This window comes from Prionailurus bengalensis, chromosome B4 (assembly GCF_016509475.1).
Source record: "Prionailurus bengalensis isolate Pbe53 chromosome B4, Fcat_Pben_1.1_paternal_pri, whole genome shotgun sequence".
NCBI classification, from domain to species: domain Eukaryota; kingdom Metazoa; phylum Chordata; class Mammalia; order Carnivora; family Felidae; genus Prionailurus; species Prionailurus bengalensis.
Window position 1 is genome coordinate 91,071,462 of NC_057358.1, and position 20,361 is coordinate 91,091,822.

General features: G+C 41.8%; 2 pseudogenes; both read right to left on the reverse strand.

Annotated features, from left to right (window-relative positions):
- Positions 1-15,549: 15,549 nt before the first annotated feature.
- Positions 15,550-16,106, reverse strand: LOC122472946 (annotated as a pseudogene).
- A 244-nt stretch (positions 16,107-16,350) lies between these two features.
- Positions 16,351-20,094, reverse strand: LOC122473658 (annotated as a pseudogene).
- Positions 20,095-20,361: the final 267 nt, after the last annotated feature.

The following is a 20,361-nucleotide window of genomic DNA, read 5'->3' on the forward strand; positions in this document are numbered from 1 at the left end:
AAATGTGACCTTACCCAAAACCCCACCCCTGGCACAGCAACCCACAAAAGGGAGGGATCTCACAGGCCCAGAGCCTTTCCCTGAGTTTCGAAGGGTTTCTGGTCCACACCGGTCACCCCAACCCTTAGGGCCTGTGCCAAAGAGACAAGGCCCCCCACACGTCTGTCTTTGGAAACCAACAGAGGATCCTTACATCCAGAGGATCCAGGGGACTGGGAGAGGCTTGCATGTGGGAAGAGCACATCCTGGGAAGCTCATCCTGGGAAGAGCACAAAGGCAGCAGTTTCAGAGGTAACAGGATTATATGTGAAGGTGATTCATTTGCTAATCTTAAAGTGTCTGCTGGAGGGGCAGGAATTAGTTGGGATTTTCCTCAGGAATGGAGGTGCTGAAGAGTGCCAACGTTTGCACTCTCTCACAACCCTGCTAGAACAGGCAGGCGCCTATGGACACAACTAGCTCAGCCTGAAGGCCTACCCCACTCCCAATGCACTTCTCCAACCTCACAAAACCATGGGCCTGCCCAGCCCCTGGTGCTTGCTCCTGGCCTTGTCAAAACCACAGTCCCCCCCACCACTCTCCAGCAGTTAAGCTGGGGGACACCTGCAGTCCACACAGGGAATGCTTCTTGATTGCCCATCTCTGCGGGCCAGAGGGTCTTGGGTTCCTGGGCCCCATGGGACTGGAACAATAAGAAAGACGGTTCTGGGCAGAACACCACACCCAGGGCACTGCACAGACAGCAGACTGACATACACCCCCAGTCTGCATGTGAAAAAGGCGCATTTAATGGTCCTGGAGCCTGAGGGATGAGCTTTGAGTTTGCCGCACGTATAAAGGCTACAGAGGGGCTCTTGGGAAACATAGGCAGAGAGACAACATCTATGTGCTCTCCTTGCCACGGCTTGCTCCTACTTCCCAGAAAGGATCTCATACACTCATCTGAAGCCTCAGTTCTTGCGATGGCCACCCAAGGGACACCTTCAGATCTCTTAGTCTGAAGGTCAGCATGGTCTAAAACTGCAGCCCCACAGGACTGTGTATATTTGGAGACCTTAAAAGCTGCTGCCTGAGGATCAGGCAATCAGCCTGAATCTGGGTGCTGACTGACATCTCTCCCTTTGGGTCACTGACAGGTCCTGGCACCCCCTCAACCACTGGGACCTATCAAGAATAAATCAAGCTGGGGCACCCACGTGACTCAGTCAGTTAAGCAGCCGACTCTTGATTTTTGTCTCAGGTCATGATCTTGCGGTTTGTGGGATTGAGCCTTATAGTGGGCTCTGCACGGATGGTTCTCTCTCTCCCTCTCTCTCTGCCCCTCCCGTGCTCATGCACGCACTCTTTCTCTCTCTCTTTCTCAAAATACATCAACACTTTTTAAAAAGAATCAATCAAACTAAAAATATGGAAGAAGCCCAAATGTCCATCAATAAATGAATGGATAAAGAAGATGTGGTATACTGGGACACCTGGGTGGCTCAGTCAGTTGAGTGTCCAACTCTTAATTTCGGCTCAGGTCATGGCCCCAGCATTATGGGATCAAACCCCGTATTGAGCTCTGCACTGAGCATAGAGCTTGCTTGAAGTTCTCTCTCTCTCCTCTCTCTCTGCCCTCCTCCCCCACTCATGCTTTCTCTCTTCCTCTAGAAGAAGAAGAAGGAGAAGAAGATGTGGTATATAGGTATATATGTATACACAATGAAATATTACTCAGCCATAAAAGAGAATGAAATCTTGCCATTTGCAACAACATGGTTGGATCTAGAAAGTATAATGCTAAGCAAAATATGTCAGTCAGAGAAAAACAAATACCATATGTATGGAATTTAAGAAACCAAACAAAACAAAAAGAAAAAGGAAACAAAGAGAGAGACAAAACAAAAAACAGATTCCTAACTATAGAGAACAAACTATGGTTATCAGACTGGAGGTGAGTAAGGGGATGGGTGAAATAAGTGAAGAGGAGTACACTTATCTTGAGTACTGAGGAATGTACAGAATTGTTGAATCACTATATTGTACACCTGAAACTAATTTAACACTGTATGTTAACTATACCAGATTAAAAAGGAAAAAAAAAAAGAATAAATCAGGCTATATAGAGCCATGCAAAGGTTTGAGAGACAACCAAGAGCTAGGGCAAGGTTGAACAAGAAGGACCATCACCTACACAAGGCCACTGTTCCAAGACTGGGAAAAATAGGTGTTTCACCAAATGCATAGAGAGTCAAACAAACACAGAGAGTCAAGCAAAATGAGAAAACAGAGGAATATGTTCCAAAAGCAAGAACAAGAAAAACCTCAGAAAAAGACCTTAATGAAACAGAGATAAATGATCTATCTAATAAAGAGTTCAAAGTAACGGTCATAAAAATGTTCACCAAACTTGAGAGAAGAATAAATGAACACAATATGAATTTTTGAAAGAGATAGAAAATACAAGAAAGTCTCAGGGCTGAAAAATACACTACCTGCACTCAAAACTAGAAGGGGACCACTAGCAAACTTAAACGAAGCAGAAAAATGGATCAGTGACTTGAAGACAGGACAGTAGAACTCACCCACTCAGAACAGTGAAAGGAAAAATGAATTTTTAAAAGTGAAGATAGCTTAAGAGGCTTATGGGACAACATCAAGGAGAATAAAATTCACATTATAAGGGTCCCTGAAGGAGAAGAGAGAGAGAAAGAACGGAAAAATTACTTAAAGGGATAATGGCTGAAAACTTCCCTAACCTGGGAAACAGATGCCCAGGTCCAAGAAGCAAAGCAAATGAACCCAAAGAGATTCACACCAAAACACATTATAATTAAAATGTCAAAAGTTAAAAATAAAGCATCTTAAAAGCTGCACGTAAGAAAAACAACTTGTTATGTATGACAAAACCCCCATAAGGCTTTCAGATGACTTTTCACCAGGAACTCTGTAGATCAGAAGGGAATGGAGTAATATAGTCAAAGTGCTGAAAGGAAAGAACTTCCAACCAAGAATACTCTACCCAAAAAGGCTAAAATTCAGAATTGAAGGAGAGAGAAAAAGTTTTCCAGATAAGCAAAAGCTAAAGGAGTTCATCACCACTACATCAAGCTAAAAGGTTACCTCACATTGAAGGAAACTATTAACAAAATAAAAAGGCAACCTTCTAAATGGGAGAAAATTTTTGCAAATGATATATCTGATGAAGGGCTAATATCAAAATGTATAATGAAAAAAATCAAACAATTCGTTTAAAAGTGGGAAGAACATCTGAATAGACCTTTTTTTTAAATTTTTTTTAATGTTTATTTATTTTGGGGACAGAGAGAGACAGAGCATGAATGGGGGAGGGGCAGAGAGAGAGGGAGACACAGAATTGGAAGCAGGCTCCAGGCTCTGAGCCATCAGCCCAGAGCCTGACGCAGGGCTCGAACTCACGGACCGCGAGATCGTGACCTGAGCTGAAGTCAGACTCTCAACCGACTGAGCCACCCAGGCGCCCCTGAATAGACCTTTTTAAAAGACAATATACAAATGGCCAATAGGCACATGAAAAAATGCTCAACATCACGAATCATCAGGGAAGTGCAAATCAAAACCACAATGAGATATCACCTTATGCCCATTAGAATGGATACAATCAAAAAGATAAGAAATAACAAGTGTTAGAAATGCTGTGGGGAAAAGAGAACCCTCGTACACTGTCGCCGGGAGCGTAAATTGGGGTGGCCACTACAGGAACTACCACGTGATCCAGCAATTCCACTACTGGGTATTTTATCTGAAGAATACAAAAACACTAAGTATGAAAGATATCTGCACCTTTGTGTTCATTGTAGCCTTATTGACAATAGCTAAGATGTGGGAACAATCTAAGTGTCTATCAATGGCTGAACGGATAAAGATGTGATATATATATATACATCTGTAGATGTATATATACATATACAACGAATGGAATACTACTTAGCCATAAAAAAGAAGGAAATCTTGCCATTTGTGACAACACGGACGGAACCAGATAGAGGGTATTGTGCTAACGGAAATCAGCCAAACAGAGAAAGCCAAATACCGTATGATTTCACTTCTATGTAAAATCTAAAAAACAAAACAAATGAACAAGCCAAACCAAATAAAACAAAACTAATAGGTAATGGGAGCAGATTCGTGGTTATCAGAGGGGAAGAGTTTTCGGGGATGGGCCAAAAGGGTGAGAAGGGTCAATTTTTTTTTTAATTTTTTTTTTAATGTTTATTTATTTTTGAGACAGAGACAGAGCATGAACAGGGGAGGGGGCAGAGAGAGAGGGAGAGACAGAATCGGAAGCAGGCTCCAGGCTCTGAGCCATCAGCCCAGAGCCGGACGTGGGGCTCAAACTCACGAACCGTGAGATCGTGACCTGAGCCGAAGTCGGACGCTCAACCGACCGAGCCACCCAGGCGCCCCGAAAAGCGTCAATTTTATGGTGAGGATGGTAACTAGACTTATTACGGTGATCACTTTGAGGTGTATGCAAATATCAAATTATAATGCTGTACACCTGGAACTAATATAATGTTATATACCAATTTTACCCCCAAAATAAAATAAAGTAATAAAATAACATATGTGGCCTGCATGATACTTATCTTGGACAGAGCTGTTGTAGAGGGAGTCAGAAAAGATTTAAATACCCTCCCCTCCACGTACGAGCTCTGCTTCCTTGGGCAAGTTCTGTCATCACTTCTTTCATATAAAAGTGAATTTATCAAACGAAAAGCAGAATCAGACTTACAAATACAGAAAACAAACTGATGGTTGGCAGAGGGGAGGGTGTGGGGGAATGGGCAAAAAGGGTGAAGAAGAGTGGGAGACACAGGCTTCCAATAACGGAATGAGTAAGTCACTGGAATAAAAAAATGCAGCACGGGAAACACAGTCAAGGGCACTGAATGGCAATATAGGGGGACAGGCGGTGGTAGCTACATTTGTGAACATAGCATAATGTATAAACTTAGCGAATCACTATGTTGGACACCTGAAACTAAGGTAACACCGTGTGTCCACTATACTCAAATATAAAATAATAATAATAATGAAGGACATATGGGTGGCTCAGTCTGTTGAGCATCTGACTTCTGATTTCGACTCAGGTCGTGATCCCAGAGTCGTGGGGTCGAGACCTATGTCAGGCCAGTGTCTCGCTCTCCCTCAACCCCTCTCCGCTGCTCGCTTGTCCTCTTTGTCTCTCTCAAATAAAATAATACTAACAATAACAACGACAACAATAATAAATGTTTGCGACCTCACGGTGTTATTCTGACGATTAAGCATTTCTGAAGCAGGTAAGTATTCTCAGCTTCCAAAGCACAAGCTGAAGCTTCATGCCAGGATCAAGCTGTAGCCTCTAGCCAGGGAAAGAGACCTTGCAAAGGACCTTGGCTTTGAGCATCATTTTCACTTTGCAGAAATCCCGCTTTTGTTTCCAAGAAGCCTGCTAGCACTAAGGAACCGTTCTCGCGTGGCTGGTGCCACCTCCCCGTGCCACACTGGAGCACAGGCACCCAGATGACAAGGTCCTCAGGGCCAAGATGCACATCTCGTCTCTTCAGCCCCTTTGGGGCTCCCTGCTAGGCTATGTGTTTCCATCAGCACTGTTCTTGTACCACAAACATACTGTTCTTTTCCTCTTTCGGGGGACTAACACCAAACAAACAAACCCAGCTCTTCTGCAGCCACAATACTCACTGCTATGTCTGTATCCAGCTTTTTCTTGGACAGGCAAAAGTAGGAGGGAATGCTCATAGTTTTCATTTTTGAAAAGGCCTCAAAGATCTTGATGTCCTGGTCCAGACATGTCTCTTTGTGGGTATGTTTACAATGTTTGTATTCATAAATTAGAAATCTAGGACAAATGTGTTCATCTAAGTGCTCCTCTTCTGAGCCAGGCTTCGTCTACTCATTCTGCGTTTCAGAGGGGTTGACACCAGCTATCCGGGGACCAACAAGTCATAACCTGAGTCAATTGCCTGTATCGCAAATAGCATTTGTCTCTCAACCACAACCTCACATGCCTCGTGGTGATTCATTTGGTTCACTTTCCCACTAAGGCTTGTGCCTGGAATGCCACAGCTGTAATTTTCCACTATAAGGAAATCTTCGACTAATTGATAAACTTCAATCCGAGTGACAAAGAAAACAGCAATTTAAAAAATGGGTCACTGTCTGCTGATCAGATCTAGTCTCGGAGAATCATGCAACTTTCTAAGTTTTGTAATTTTCCAGCTAAAAATTAGAAAGAAGAGTTAAACTCTGTGCTGAAGTCTTTTGCGGAGGAAGAAAGTGGGTCAGAATAAAAGGCAGGTAACAAGTATCATTTATTTTAACTAATCTACTCAGTTAATCCCCATGATCTCTGGGGGTTCTGGAATCGCCTAACACAGGACCTAGCAGACTATACCTACCCTGAAAGCTTTTGCCCCGCTCTTCTTTCTTTTTCTCTCCCTTCATTACCCCATTTGGTTTCCAGGATTCTCTTAGCTAAAAAAGAAAAAGAAAATTATTGTTGAGTTCTGAAAAAATAGGCATGGTTGTTGTTTTTTTCCCACTGGGAATATGTTCAATAAACGTTTAGTCGTCCATAAACAAAGGAGATACGAAGATAAACGTGTGCCCTGAAGGAATTTCTGTCTAGAGGAAGACCTTAGATATGTGTTCAGTCATTCAACAAATATTCGTTAAGTGCTTATTGTATGAGAACCACATTCTAAACAACAGGGAGGAAGCAGAGGCGTTGCTATTGGGCTTATATTGTGGAGAATGGAGATTGACAACGAATGACTATATAATGTGTCTTCCATCACAGTACCTATTTAGTGCTGTTCCACAAAGACTGCTGGCTGGCTGGCTGCTGTGCACATGTAACATCACTTCGCTCTGACCCTTTGAAAGCTAGGCGCGGTCACGTGACTTGTTGTGGCCAATGACACAGAAGCGGAAATTACTTGTGTCACCTGCCCGCAGAACCTTTAAGAGCCAATGTGCAAACTTCCATCCTCCCTTACCATCGCTGCAGTAACTGTGGAAGCAACATGTTAAATGAGGCCTTGTCCCTTTGAGACCCTAAGTGATGACCACAAGTAGAGCCTCCTGCTGGCCTGCAGTGGACACGTTGCATGAGCAAGACACATTTTGCTGGGTTTAGCCGCTAACATTTGGAGACTCTCAGTTACGACAGAATAGCCAAAACTTCTCTGAAAAGAAGGGGTGGCTAAGTGTCCTGGGGGTAAGTCGAGCATGATTAAGCGTATAAAAAAAAATGATACGGGAGGAAGCAGATTCTATTTCAGACAGAGTGGGTTTTGACGTCCTCTCTGATAAATTGATATTTGGTCAGAGACCCGAAAGAAATCAGAATGGCGCCCATGAAGGCATCTGGGCAAAGAGCATCACAGGCAGATGGAACAGGCAAGTGCAAAGGTCCTGGGAAAGGAGCATATTTGGAGTGTTTGATGTGGCCAATGGGGCTGAAGCACAATGAGCAAGAGGAGAGTGGTAAGAAGTAAATTTGGAAAGGTTAGTGGGGGATTGCAAGAGGAGGAGGGCTTTTGTGATCGACATGTATTATATGTAAAAATCAAGTGCAATGGAAAGTTAGAGATATAAGAGAAGGGTGAGTGGCATTTGAGCTGGTCATCTTTGACTCTTACCTTTACCTCACCTCTTATCTCTAATTCATGATCAAGTCTTAATTATATCTGGAATCTGTTTCCCAAGCCCCAGCCCAGCCCCCCTGCCACTGCTTTGGTTCCTCTTTTTAGCCTTGACGTGAATCATGGCAATAGATTTCTAACTGGTCAAGTCCTTTTGTTTTTGTAGCCCAGATGAGTATTCTGTGCTATAGCCACTCCCTCCAGGAATGCATCCTTCAGAAACTCAAAACTGATGAAGTCACACAGCCCAGGTGATATCAGTGGCTCCATACTCCCGAATGAAAACTAAACAGACCCAACTCCTTAGCATGGAATTTGAGGCCCTCCGTCATTATGCCAGCCCGTAGATCCTCTTTTCCGGTCTTGACGCTCACGCTTACCCCTCCTCCCTCCCCTCCAGAATGATCTCGCTGCTATGGCTCCTTCCACACCATGTTGTGTTATGTCTCTGTATCTTCGCGCATATGCTGTTCTCTTTATCTGCCAGCATCGCTCCTGCTTAATCATGGCCTCTTCTGCAAAACTTCCCATAGCATTGACCCCACAACAGACCCACTACGGCTCCTCTATTTTTAACTTTAGCATTACAGAGATTACAGACATGATGACAGCTATGATACAGTGTACATTTACCTGTTTTTGTGGCCATCTCCTCTTCCAGTAGGTCCATTCTTGAGTTTGAAACTTTGTGATTCACTTCTCTGATCGGGCTGGGCCCGGTACAGCTTTCTCTGCACTATGAGGTTATTGTGATGCCTCCTTCACAGGCATTCTCTGAAGGCTTTTTCTAGGCCTCACCTCCTACACCTGTTCTGGGCCCCGTTGCTCACTCTTCCTCCAGCTCTTGGTTTTACTCCTTGTGATCTGCTTTGGGCTTAATGTTTTAAATCCATTCATGTTTCCAGCCCCAGACTTTGCTTTGAACACCCCACACGTACAATCTTAGGTCTGTTTTGATCAATCCCGGTACCTGGACAACCACGCAGGCCAGGTCCTTTCTTCTGGTTCAGCCAGCAGGTGGTCATTGCTCGTTTCTATACAGGACTGCAGAACCAAGCGAGCCTCCCTTTTCAGGAGGGCATACACCTTCTTTCTTCTTCACTTGTGTGTCCCCTCGCCCCCACCAATCTATTCCTCCATAGGAGCAAATTTTCAAAAAGTTTGAAAGGTGAGTGGCAGCCGCTCCCCACAGCAGATTGGGTGGCCCCTCTGGAGCCGATCAGGCTTATCTTACCCACCCTTCCTCCCTGCTTGTCTCTTTTCTCCTTCAAGTTGTTGGAAATGTTTTCAGAGCCATCACTTACAATAGAATTAGTAGAATTTGTCCAAGCCTGTCTGAAATGGGGTACGAAAACCACAAGAATGAAGTTGTGTGCTTTTTTTTTATTTAATACTTGGCAATTCTTCTCAAATATGTATCCTGATATGGGAGAGGGGTCGGAATAAGCTACACTCCTTGTCAGACTCTGTTATGTTAGCGTGAATCTCCTCCTGGGGCCATTTTGCCTCAAAGAGTGTGTTTTGAATCTTCTCTGTCTTGGAAAAACCCGCAGGAGCTGTGAGTAAGAATGGTGGCATGCAGGGGCCTGGGTGTGGGCTGGGAAGGCTCCAGAGTTTCTGGGAAAGCAACATAATTGTGGTAGGAAGAATTTCTAGGCAATACTGATTTCAGGGAATAAAGGTGAAAGTGAAGGGAAAATAAAGCTCAGAAATGAAAACGAAGGATCAAGTGCCTTTCCTTTTCAATGGCCTTTCCTTTTCAATGGCCAAATCGATAGAAAGAAGACCCAGTGTTGGGATTTTGAGGTTGTGCTGTCCAGGTTGGCTTCATATCTAGAACATAAAAGGAGTACTCAGGTCCCCAGCTGGAAGAAAGGGCAGCTAAGAAGGTCAGAGATGTCATGGTTCGTTCCAGATCTCACAAAGGGAAGGGAAGAACTGGCCTTGACCATGTGGCCTGTTCTGTTGAAAGCCTATGGTGGCCTAAACATCTGCAAGGAGCCCTCAAATGGTATATGACTGATCTTGTGATATCTCCTCCACTTTCTTATTTTAGAATGGATTAATGCCTCATAATATTGCTTGACAGTGCTTTATTAAAACCAGAACTAACTTCCCTTGAATTTGAGATATGCATAAGGTTTTTTAAGAGACCACTCTAGGAATGGGTTGGAGTCAACTGGAGAGGTATAAAAGCTTGTTTTCACATACAGCCTCATTCCTCTCAGTGTTTGAAATAAGATCCTAACACCACAGTCAGGCAATTTGCAGGTCACCTCAGTGAGCATTGGAGAGACAGGAGAAGCCAAGGAGAAAGTTCCTCTGAGAATCCGTCAGAAGGCTAGGCCTGTGTTTCTCAACACAGTCAGATCACCCAGGAGTTTTTTCAATTCCCAGAGAAAGAGGATACGCTCAAAAGGTTCCAAAAAAGAAAACCAGGGTATTATTGGAGTAGCTGGAATACAGCTGCTGCCTCAACTGTGAGGTGAGAAGAAAATATTAAATATTAAATTATATTCATGTAACATATGAAATGTATTAACTTAATTTATATATTAAGTTATATTATTAATGTATTAATTTAATAATTGAATTAAATATTATTTTATATTAACATGACTTATTAATATAATTACAAATAGTAATTTAATGATCATTAATATTAGAGTTATTAGATGCACATTCGACCTAATATATAAAAAAGGTATTAGATCGGATACCACCCAGCCTTCAAAGAACATATAATTCCTACATTACACAAGAGTTCTTGAGACTAAAAAACAGGAGTAGTCCCCCAGTTTCTTTTATGAAGCTAGCGAAACATTGCTATTAAAATTCCACAAGGCGGGTGGCCTGGGTGACTCAGTCGGTTAAGCACCTGACTTTGGCTTAGGTCATGATCTCATGATTCATGGGTTCAATCCCCGCATCAGGCTCTCTGCTGACAGCTCAGAGCCTGGAGCCTGCTTCGGATTCTGTGTCCCCCTCTCTCTGCTCCTCCCCTGCTAGCACTCTGTCTCTCTCTCCCTCTCTCAAAAACGAATAAACCTTTAAAAAAAAGATTTATGTAAAAGAAAATTCCACAAAGTACACACAAATAAATAAAAATAAACTTCCACAAGGACAATATACTAGGAGAAAAATTATATGTTAAACATAGTTCTAAACATAGATGCACAAACTTTTAGTAAAATTTAATATTTATTAACCTTTTACAAAAGGAAGTGAGGAAGAGAAAGAGAAAAGAGAGGAAGGGAGGAAGAAAAAAGGAAGATAGAAAGATGTAGTAAATTTGGAACAAAAAGAAATTTTCTTAACCTGATGTAGGTACCACCAACAACCTAAAGCAAATGTCATTCTAAACATGAAACATTATGGGGCGCCTGGGTGGCTCAGTCGGTTAAGCAGCCGACTTCGGCTCAGGTCATGATCTCACGGTCCATGAGTTCGAGCCCCGTGTCGGGCTCTGTGCTGACAGCTCAGAGCCTGGAGCCTGTTTCAGATTCTGTGTTTCCCTCTCTCTGACCCTCCCCCATTCATGCTCTGTCTCTCTCTGTCTCAAAAATAAATAAACGTTAACAAAAATTAAAAAAATAAATAAATAAACATGAAACATTAGAAGCATTATTTTTTAGTTGAGATATAATTGACACATAGCATTATATTAGTTTTACGTTCAAAGTCAGGGAGAAGGCAAAAATGCTCACTTTTCCTGCTTAGATTCAGGATAGAAGTCCAGAAACAGAAACAAAGACAGAAGAACTCAAAGAATGAGCAAAACGGTATGGTCAGTATTAACCAATGTGATTTTCTACATATAAAATTGAAAATTGAGCGCTCAACACTTGATCTCAGCTCAGACCTTGATTTAAGGGTTGTGAGTTCAAGCCCCGTGTTGGACTCCATGCTGGGCATGGAGTCTACTTAAAAAAAAAAAAAAAAAGTGTTTTAGGACATGAAAATGTACAGAATGTTAACAGATGAAAACACTCAGTGTTGTAAGAATGACAATTTTTCTCAAAGTAGTCTATGAATTTATTGCCACTCTAATTCAAAGTTGAACAGGGCTTTTGACTGAATTTGACAAACTGATCCTAATATTCATATGGAAGAATAAAGGATCAAGAGCAATCAAGATAATTTCAAAAAATAAGAATAAAGAGGGGAGCATCTTGCCCTCCCAAGTATCAAGATTGATTATGAAGTTTTTGGTCTTTAGCCAATGTGATATAGGGGCACCTGGGTGGCTCACTTGGTTGGGTGACAGACTTTGGTTCAGGTCATGATCTTGCAGTTTGTGAGTTCGAGCCCCGCGTCGGGCTCTGTACTGATGGCTCAGAGCCTGGAGCCTGTTTCGGATTCTGTGTCTCCTCCTCTCTCTGCCCCTCTCCTGCTCCCTCTCTGTGTCTCTCTGTCGATAACAAATAAACATTAAAAAAATGTTTTTTTTAATAAAATAAACAATGTGATATTAGTTTGAGGATAACTAGATGAACTAATGGAACAGGATAGAAGACCCCAGCCAGACATACACATACAGAGAACTTGGTATACGTACTTCCAGTGCTTGGGAGGGAGGGCTGGGATGGGGGGGTGGGGGGGGCGGTGCATGACAGTGACAGAATAAATAGTGGAGAAAGAAAGATCTATCTAGTAAGTGAGGTAGAGAAAACTGACTATATCCTTATAGTTTAAAAACAAGTCCCTACAGACCTTATATATAAAAATGAATTCTGTGTTGATTAAAGGTCTGCGAAATGCAAAACTTTAAAGTTATGAGAAGACAATGTGGAGAGTATCAATATAGAGGAAATATCTTTATGACCTTATGATATAGAAGAATTTCTTAAAGAAAACACAAAATTTACCTCATGCAAGCAATTAAAATTTTCTGTATGACAAAGGCCATCTACACGAAATGTAAAGACACTATTAGAAGACAATGTAGAACATACATTCAAGAAAATATTAGCATACAAAATGTACATTTTAAAAATCTATAAATTAATGGGAAAGGGGCCATCAAAAAGAAAAGCAGGTAAATGATCTGAACAGGCAACTCACGGCAAAAGGAAACCAAATGGCAAATAGCCACACAGAAAGATTTCCCCCTTCCCTGGTAATTAAGAAAATAAAAATGAAACAAAAGTGAGACAGCAATCTGTGTGAAGTTTTTTGGCAACACTTAAGAAGTCTGACAGAGCATGTGTTAGAGCATGAGTTATAGTGATGTTTCTGTGCGTTCATTGTTAGTGAATCAACAATATATATTAAATAAGATGTTTTTAAACAGACACACACATAAAACAAAATTATGTGTTGATAGGTTGATAAAAATGTTGTGACCAGAGGCTCTCGGGAAACTAACCCTGTATTTTCATATGCTCTTGGGATGTCTCTTACACTGAAATCAAATTATGGGTGGAGGCCCATCCTATTCTTACAGCGTGGATATAACACTTTCAATTTGGAAAGACTACTCCAGGAACTAATATGATCAAGGGCCTTAGGGAAATAAATATGCTGAGAGATTAAGAAGGCCAGGCATAAATTTTTTAAAAAAACAAAGCAAAATAACTTCTTTGATGAGGGATATACAAAAAAAGGCTCATTTTGTTTTTTGATTCTCTTCCAGATGTACTGCACTTTAACCTGAACAGTGTCTTATCTTTCTGTTATGGTAAAAGGTAAATAACAGTCTTTCTAAACTTGTCAAAACTATTTTTTACCTGTCGAGAGTTCTTTTCTTTTTCATTGCAGAGTCCCATAGCTGTGAACAAAAAGACAAACACTGTTTCCTCAAGCTCTCTCTTTCTTCCATTGTACCTCTTTGGCCCTATATACTTCACAGCTATGGTTGGGCGTCCAACTTCGGCTCAGGTCATGATCCCGTGGTTCATGGGTTCGAGCCCCGTGTCAGGCTCTGTGCTGACAGCTCAGAGCCTGGAGTCTGCTTTGTGGATTCTGTCTCCCTCTCTCTCTCTGCCCCTGACCAGCTCATACTCTGTCTCTCTCTCAAAAATAAATAAAAAACATTAAAAAAAAATTTTTTAATTAAAAAAAAAAAAAAAGAATACAGGCCCCTCCTCCATAATGGAAAAGCCTTAAATTGCCATTTTGGCCATATGACCCTGTCCCTTGTTATCACAGAAGGGGAGATCAACCAAAGGCCTCTCACTCTGCATTTGAGCTAGAAAATACTTCTCTATCTTCTCTCAAAGTAGAACACGCAGCCGTAATAAAGAGCCTTTAATTAGAAAAAGCTATCAGCTAAATATATTATAACAATTTATAATATTGTTGTAGCTATAATATAGCTACTATATTCTGAATTTACCATATTTAAAATCATCTCCTCTACTTTCATGAGGTGGCATTATCCATGGCCCCTTCCTGAGCTATAAGATCAAAATGAATGCCAAGGAACATGATCTCATGGAAGAGAGAAATAGTTAACTATTTAGTATTTACAAAATATTATCCCCTTTGTACTTTCCAAGGTACAAATCTAGGATTTGAACCTAGATAAACCTGACTGCAAAGCTTGTCCTCTTTATGCCTTATGAACTCTAACAGTCATGAACCACTAGTCACAGCCATTCCCCCATATTCCTCTTTGCTCATAGAATCTTGATTTTTCTCGGCTATCAGGTGGCCATGCGCTTCAGCGGAATTTGCTCCCTTTCTAGCCCAGAGGCAAATCTTGATGTTAAATCAAATAGGGTAGCTCCATTCCCATTCTAGCAACAATTGAGCAATGGGCATGTGTCCAATAAGACATTTGGCAAATTTGATAGGAAGCCTCGTGCGATATTTTCCTTTCCCTTAAAAAATAATGATGTAGGGGCACTGGATGGCTCAGTCAGTTGAGTGTCTGACTCTTGATCTCAGCTCAGGTCTTCATCTCAGGGTCGTGTGTTCAAGCTTTGCATTGGGCTCCATGCTGGGCATGAAGACTACTTTTAAAAAAAGATATCAATTGGCCATTGATTTTATTTATATATTTTTTTAAATTTTTTTTTCAACGTTTATTTATTTTTGGGACAGAGAGAGACAGAGCATGAACGGGGGAGGGGCAGAGAGAGAGGGAGACACAGAATCGGAAACAGGCTCCAGGCTCTGAGCCATCAGCCCAGAGCCTGATGCGGGGCTTGAACTCACGGACAGCGAGATGGTGACCTGGCTGAAGTCGGACGCTTAACCGACTGCGCCACCCAGGCGCCCCTATTTATATTTTTATATGTGGCTTGTTTGTTTTTACCTCTGTGACGTGATGTCCAGAACTTTGGTAGCCCACTTGGGACACTGGAGGAAGTTACTCTAAAGGACACAAAGTCCTGAAACTAGCACAGTGGAAAAGAGAAAGAACCTAGAACCCTAACAAAATTGTTGACTCGACTTAACTAAACCTCTCCCATTGAGATAATACAAACTTTTGGTTTATGTATTTTGGATTGGATTTTCTTTACTTGAGGTCCAAAATGACCTAACTGACATTTGGTCTGTAAAATACGATTTACTCATAGATGGTTTGAAAACCTAGAAATAAATTTTCTTATAGGTCAAGAAATAGGGTTTCTGGCTTCACTATGGGATGTAGGAAACAGGAAAGGACATCATGTCATACTTACGATAAAAAAAAAAAAGACTAGATAATTTACAAAAATCCAACTTTTATTGAATCTATCACAGAGCTGTGGTCCGAGGGCAAATAGTTAATTTAAGAAATGCAAACGAAGATGCCTCCAGGAAGAGCACCTACTTAGCTGCAGCAAACACCAGAGGCTATACAAGCTGGTAAGAAAAATTTGGCTAAAGTTGGGGGGTTTTTTTAGCATCCAAAATCTTTTCAATAACAAGGCAGGATGTGAGGTTCATTTTAGTGGCCAAGGCTCGCCCTGAAGCCTCTGGGCCACTCTAACTTCTGGCCCTTGAATTACATGCAGGATTTGGTGTGGCTGTGCAGGGTTCCTGGGACCTTGCTGAAATACCTGTATACCTCTCAGCTCTTGCATGGACTAGAGAGCAAGATGGTGCCACAGTCCTTGGGGAAGTCTGGGGCCAACAGGTCAAAGGCAAGGATCTCGCCCCCAGCTTTGAGGATGCAGCTCTGGGCATGGCTGCTCACTTGCAGCACGTCCACCTTCAGTTTGGGCACCTCCTGACACACACATCAGTTCTAGTCCCTACAGCCACAGCTGTTTTGTCTTCCTTGCCAGGCAGCTTCACCTTACGGATCCTCCAGGAGAGGGACAGAGGTGGCCGGTTGGTGCAATTCTTGAACAACTTCTTCAACACAACTTGGCTAATGGTAGAGTCGGTTCATCTGGCCAGAAACCCATACAACCTGACCAACGGTCTCAGGTAGATGCCCTGGTCCTTGGGCTCTTTGCACCAAACCTTTCAGTCTTTGTTGTGGCAAATGTCAACTTCCATACTGACACCTCCTGCTCTGCCAGTTTGGGAAAATTAAAAATTTTGCTGAAATTGTTAACGAACATTTAAAGGTCAAGTGTGAGAGTATATGGTATAAAGTTTAGAGTGAAAGCACAGAACTGCCAAGAGCCACAGAGATAGAGAAATTCACACACACACACACACCCCCACAGGGCCCTCTCACAGACCTCACTGAGTGTGCCTGAAAAACTGGGCATAGGATGAAAATCTGAAGAAGCATCTCTTATGGTACATCCTTGGAGAAAGAAAGAGCATCCACTGAGATGAAGGCATGAAGATCTTCCCATATCCTCTCATATGTCTCCTACAGAATAAAAGCCTTATCCCATTGGAGGAAGGGCATTAAACCCTGTTACCCTCAAGGTACAGATGAAGACACATTGCAGGTGAGAAAAGGAGCAGACAAAACCCTCTGGGGACAGGGAGGAATACATCTAGGCTCAGATCATTAGAGATTGCCAACTTCTGGGTGAGAAGAATCACTGCGAAGGTCCCACCTCTAAGACACAGAATGGAGCACCCATCTAAGACTGGGACTGAAACAGAACAATAAAACACACCTCCAGTCCATTCCCAACACCAGGCTAGCAAACTCAAGAAACAGGTAACCAGTCCTCAAAAGTATGGAGAGAGCCCTTTGTGAGGCACGGCATAATGGGAAGACTTAAATCTGAGAGTGAAGGAGATATTAAGAAAAACCTTCTGGCAAACCACTCCTTACCCTAAACACAAGGTAATGCTAGAAGTTGAAGCTTGTGGTAGTGACCGTAAACATAGCAGGAAAATAACCCAAACCCACCCCTACTGTCTTGAACGATTTCCCACACATTAAAGGCCTAGCAAAATAAAAGGCATGCCCATTATCAACCTCAGTCTGTACTGTTCTACATAAGATGTACAGCTTTCAATCAACAATTGCAAGACATACAAAGCAGCAAATAAAAATCACACACTTCTAAGAGACAAAGCAATCAACAGAATCACGCTTAAACATGACAGAGATGTTGGAACTATCAACCAGTGATCTTAAGCATCCTAAAAAAAGATCCTTCAAGAAGAAATAAATAGCTTGACTGGTCCTGTATCTTTTAAAGATGTTGAATTTCTAATTTAAAGCCTTTCAGAAAAGAAAATTCCAGGCCCAGATGACTTCATTGTAAGTTCTACCAAATGTTTGAGAAAGAAATAATCACCACTTTGTACAAACTCTTCCAGAGTTTGTATATAGAAAAGGTGGGAACAATTCTCAATTTATTTAATTATGCCAGTATTATTCTGATGCCAAAATCAAAAAAAGATGCTATAATAAAAGTACAAACCAATATCCATCTTGAACAAAGATGAAAAAAATCCTCAGCAAAAACTGAGCAAACAAGGAATAAAAGGGAACATCTAAAACTGACACAAGGCATCTACCAAAACCAACACCTTGTGTCATACTTAAGAGTGAGAAACTGGATGTCCCACCTTCCTCGAGATTGGGAACAATTCAAAGGTGTCCCTCCTACAATTCCTTTCAACATCATACTAGAATTTTTAGCCAATGCAACAAGGCAAGAAAAAAAAATAAGACATATATATTGGAAAGGAATAAATAAGCTAGTTGAGAATCATATAAATGGCCTCAAATTTTACCATACTTGCAAATAAACAAGTTAACCTGCCCTGTTTTCATGGATGCTGGCAGAGGGCACAAGATTCTTGCATCATAGAAAAGTATTTCATTACTTATAGTGATAGCAATCACCAGAATATCAGTATTTTCTTGTGCTGATACTCTAACCCCAATTCCCACAGGGCAGTGTGAAAGAGCCAGATGATATCTGCAAATGGTTAGGGAATCCAAATATTGTATATTGGCTGTCACTGATTATAAGGGACTGGGGTTGAGGGTAGAATCTGACTACCAAGAGGCACAGAAAATATTTTGGTGTGATGGAACTATTGTATATTTTTAATATGGTGGTAGTTATGTGACTATGCATTTGACATAACTCATAGAACTTTCTACTAAACAGGGTGAATTTTACTATACCTAAACTATACTATTTTTTAATGAAAAAACTATGGTAAGAGATACAGATAAAAATGTTATCTAAGAAAATTTTATCTAAAAAAGTCAAATAAGTTGTTCATTATTTTCCCTTAATGGTTATCATTTTATACATTGCTTCAGTTTTGATTCTCTGTTTTGGATTTCATAATTATTTGATTTTTGTATGTGAAAACTGTTTTTGTATTATACCTATGTAATTATTTTTAGATATAAATTAATAGAAACTTGGTTTAAAATGTTACTAACATACTACCTTGAATTCATGAACATTTTCTTTTTTTTTAATTTGTAATTTTTTTTAAAGTTTATTTTGAGAGAAAGAGAAAGTGCAAGTGGCAGAGAGAGAGACAAAAAATCCCAAGCAGGCTCCACTCTGTCAGCACAGAGCCAGATTTGAGGCTCAAACACACAAACCATGAGATCATGACCTGAGCTGAAGTTGGACATTTAACTGATTGAGCCACCCAGGTGCCCCCATGAGCGTTTTCAATTAACAACTTTATAAGCACCATTAAAGCTGTTCCCACAACTCTATGAAGAAGAGAGGAAAATGTAATCATGAGCCACAGAAGTTAAACAACTTTCCAAGGCTCATGCTACATTGACCAGTTCAGATCAGTCCAACTAAAGTCAGTTGCCTTGAGTCTTGTGTGCTACACCCCTATCGTTGGATTAACTGGATCTGGCTACTGTTCAAGGTCAAAAATATATAACACCAAACTTCCAGGCTAGGGGAGAAATCAAAGGTTGGAGCAAGATTACCAGGCCAGAGGTAGATGTACCAAGATGGAGATCTGAGATAAAGTAGACAGGTCAACATGAAGCAAGGAAGGCCAAAAGCTTTGGGAGTTTGGCCACCTTTTTAAGCCATAGTGGGACAAATCAGAGGTAAAGGGACACCCTGAGAAAATTCAACCCTTTAGGCTCTGGATGAAAAAGGATGGGGTCAGGAAAGCCACTTGCCAGGTGAGAGGAGAGGGTCTAAGGCTGAATAACCAATTCAATGTGGGCAGTCTTGTAACCTTTCTGATCCCACTTCACAGATTAACTCTTGCGTGCTCCATTCTCCCAGCTCCCCTACAAGGTCGACAACTGATCAGTAAACTCACAAACTGCTGATTTTGTGGAATAAATAGCCAAGCCAATTGACTAAATTGAGGATGTCAGCAATTTGTCAGATGTTTTGGTGTCTTTTAGACAGAACCTTTCCATCATCACTTCACTTCATGTTTCCAAATATGATCTTCTATTTAAAAGGAAACAAAGAACAGCAGAAATAACACACATTTTGTTTTGTTTTGAGAGAGAAAGTGAGCAGGGGAGAGGCAGAGGGAAAGAGAGAGAGAATCTTGAGCAGGCTCCATATTCAGCCTGACCCGGGGCTCGATCCCATGACCTGAGCTGCAATCAAGGGTCAGATGCTCACCCAACTGAGCCACCCTGGCACCCCAAGAAAGAACATATATTTTGGAGTCAAGCAGACTTGAAGCCATTCCTGCTGGGCCAATGCTGCTTGTTGCTGTCTGGCTTTTGCAAATAATTCTTGTCTGCTGTCTCAATAACTCTTCTTCAGGAGTGCCAAGGTTTTCCAAACAAGAGCTGGTCTTTCTTCTTTTCAATGCTACAGTCTTGCATTCTTGTAAGACTTCTTTTACTTGACTGATACAAGAGCCAGAGCCCAAACTTTCTAGTGCTTGTATGACGTGCTCAGGTAAGATGGTCTTCTTTTCAGATTTGTTGCAAATCTCATTGGCTTCAGAAGATACGAGGTGAAAGAATTCAGTGCAGTAGCTCCCCACCAGCTCCCGGGCATCGTTGGCCACCAGACTTGGGGAGAGTCTCTTTGATCACCTTCTTGATAGCAGCTCTAGGTATCGTGAGAGCATCCTCATTGCCAGATGAGGAAGCCATCGTATCTCCCTCCCTGGCACGCCCCCCGGACTTTTAACTCCCCACCCCACCCCACCCCCACCCCGCTCTGGTCCACTATTCCGTTTTTCAAAGGCTGCCCTCAAAGTGTGATCCCAGGAGCGCGAAGAGGATGAAGAAAATGAGGGGAGTGGGGGAAGAGCTGGTTCATGAAGGTGGGGAGCACCCGTGTGGGGGAGATTTAGGGCGAGAAGTTCTAGGGGGGTTAAAGAGAATGGGGACAGGACTGCCCAACGTCGGAGAGGAGAA